We start from the raw sequence: 2,500 nt of genomic DNA, 5'->3' as shown, positions 1-2,500 counted from the left end.
GTTGCAATGCCATGGCACGGGCTTTACCACGGTTGGTTCTTGGTTTCAAGGCTTGGGCACGGCCGAGTAATGGGTTTTATTCACAAAACCAACTCCATATATCTTAGAAAACATTAGACTTGATGGAGATTCAAAAAAAAAAAAAAAAATTTTTTTTTTTTTGACGCCTCGGCCGAGTCATGCGCGAGCAATGGCCGAGGCAGGATGGAGCGACGGCCCAGTCATGCTCGAGCAATGGCCGACCGGACGACTGGAACATGTTTTGGAGCTTGTAAAATTAATTTAAAGATAATCCCATGGGTTCTCTTCACAAAACCAACTCCATATGTCTTAGAAAACATTATACTTGTTTGAGATTCTCAAAAAAAAAAAAAAAAAAAAATTTCACGCCTCGGCCGAGTCATGCTCGAGCAATGGCCGAGGCAGGATGGAGCGACGGCCCAGTCATGCTCGAGCAATGGCCGACCAGACGACTGGAACATGTTTTGGAGCTTGTAAAATTAATTTAAAAATAATCCTATGGGTTCTCTTCACAAGACCAACTCCAGATCTCTTAGAAAACATTATACTTGATGGAGATTCAAAGAAATTAAAAAAAAAAAAAAAAAAAAATTTGACGCCTCGGCCGAGTCATGGCCGAGCAGGATGGAGCGACGGACGAGTCATGCTCGAGCAATGGCCGACCGGATCCTGGAACGTGATTTTAAAAAATTAATTTAAAAATATTCCCATGGGTTCTCTTGATTATAGCTCGAGCATATATCTTAAAAAACATTATACTAGATGGAGGTTCAAAAAAAAAAATAAAAAAAAATAATTTTTTTTTTTTGGTCATGGCCTTGGAAAATTTAATGTTTACTGGTGTCACATGGCCAAATGTTCGTTTGTATCTTTAGGGGGGGGTGGTTCCTTGAGCTTGAAAATGTTGACCAAGAGTTGACTCGCATGATAAGAGCATAATTTGCTACGGACCCAAAGACGGATTATGACCGGGCTGACCCGACAAGTCGCGACCGACCGCCGGTGACCCCCCGCCGGCGGCGGAGCTCCGGCGACCGCCCGCCGGAAAATTTTCCGGCGACCAAAAATTTTCCGTGGATGAAAATTTGTTGGAATATGAATGTTCTCCCTAAAATGTTAAGAACCAAGGCGGAGGCAAGTCTAGTGAGGTAAAATAATGGGTTGAAGGCTCGTGAGAAAACGTTAGAGCCGCCGATGCATGCTCGAGCGACGGGAGAGAAATGCTCGAGCGACGGGAGTGAAATACTCGAGCATGATCGAGCACGGGCCGAGGCATGCTCGAGCGACGGGAGAGAAATGCTCGAGCATGATCGAGCACGGCCGAGGAATGCTCGAGCGACGGGAGAGAAATGCTCGAGCATCGAGCATGGCCGAGGCATGCTCGAGCGACGGGAGAGAAATGCTCGAGCATGCTCGAGCATGGCCGAGGAATGCTCGAGCGACGGGAGGAATGCTCGAGCATGATAGAGGATGGCCGAGGCATGCTCCATCGCTGGCCGAGGCATGCTCCATCGCTGGCCGAGGCATGCTCGAGCGATGGCCGAGGCATGCTCGAGCGACGGGAAAGAAATGCTCGAGCATGCTCGAGCATGGCCGAGGAATGCTCGAGCATGCTAGAGGATGGCCGAGGCATGCTCCATCGCTGGCCGAGGCATGCTCGAGCGATGGCCGATGCACGCTCGATCGTTGGCATGATCGAGCGATGACCGAGTCATGCTCGAGCGACGGGAGGGAAATGCTCGAGGCACGGTCGAGCGATGGCCGAGAGATGGCCGACCGAGAAATGCTGGGGCGCGCTCGAGCAATGGCCGAGGCGACGGGCGAGAAATGCTCGAGGCACGCTCGAGCGATGGCCGAGAAATGCTCGAGCGATGGCCGAGAAATGCTCGAGAGACGGCCGAGAAATTCTCGAGGCACGCTCGATCAATGGCCGAGTCACAGCTTGAGGGACGGGAGAGAAATGCTCGAGTCATGCTCGAGCGGCGGCAGTGGGGCGAATGGCGAAAGTGGGTTAGGGCATCAGAATACTTCACAGAGGTTAATAAAATTTCCCAGAAAATATTTTTGTACCCCTCCTCAGCCATTTTAATGTTTACTGGTGTCAGATGGCCAAATGTTCGTTTGTATCTTTAGGGGGGGGTGGTTCCTTGGGTGGGCTGGGGACTGGGCCATGGCGGGCCCGGCTGGCCCATTTCATCGAGTCATTCCTCGACCGCGGCGGGGATGTGTGGGCTTGGGACACACGGCGACGCGGGTTTTGACGGGAAGGGGCGGCGCCGCCATGGGCCGCCGTGCTCCGGCGGTGGTGCGACGGAATTTTTTGACGGATTTGACGGAAAATGGCGGGGATTTGTAGGCTAATGGAAACACGGCGTTGTGTTTCTCCGGCAGAGGGTGGAGGAGAGGGTGGCGCCACCGTGCGCTGCCTTGCTCCGGCGGAATTGTGAGGATGAGTATGGCTGGTGGCTTTTCTCCGGCG

This window comes from Urtica dioica, chromosome 2 (assembly GCF_054948205.1).
Source record: "Urtica dioica subsp. dioica isolate 48M chromosome 2, U.dioica_male_clone48M_v1_H2, whole genome shotgun sequence".
Lineage (NCBI taxonomy): Eukaryota > Viridiplantae > Streptophyta > Magnoliopsida > Rosales > Urticaceae > Urtica > Urtica dioica.
Note: the sequence above shows the minus strand (reverse complement) of the source record.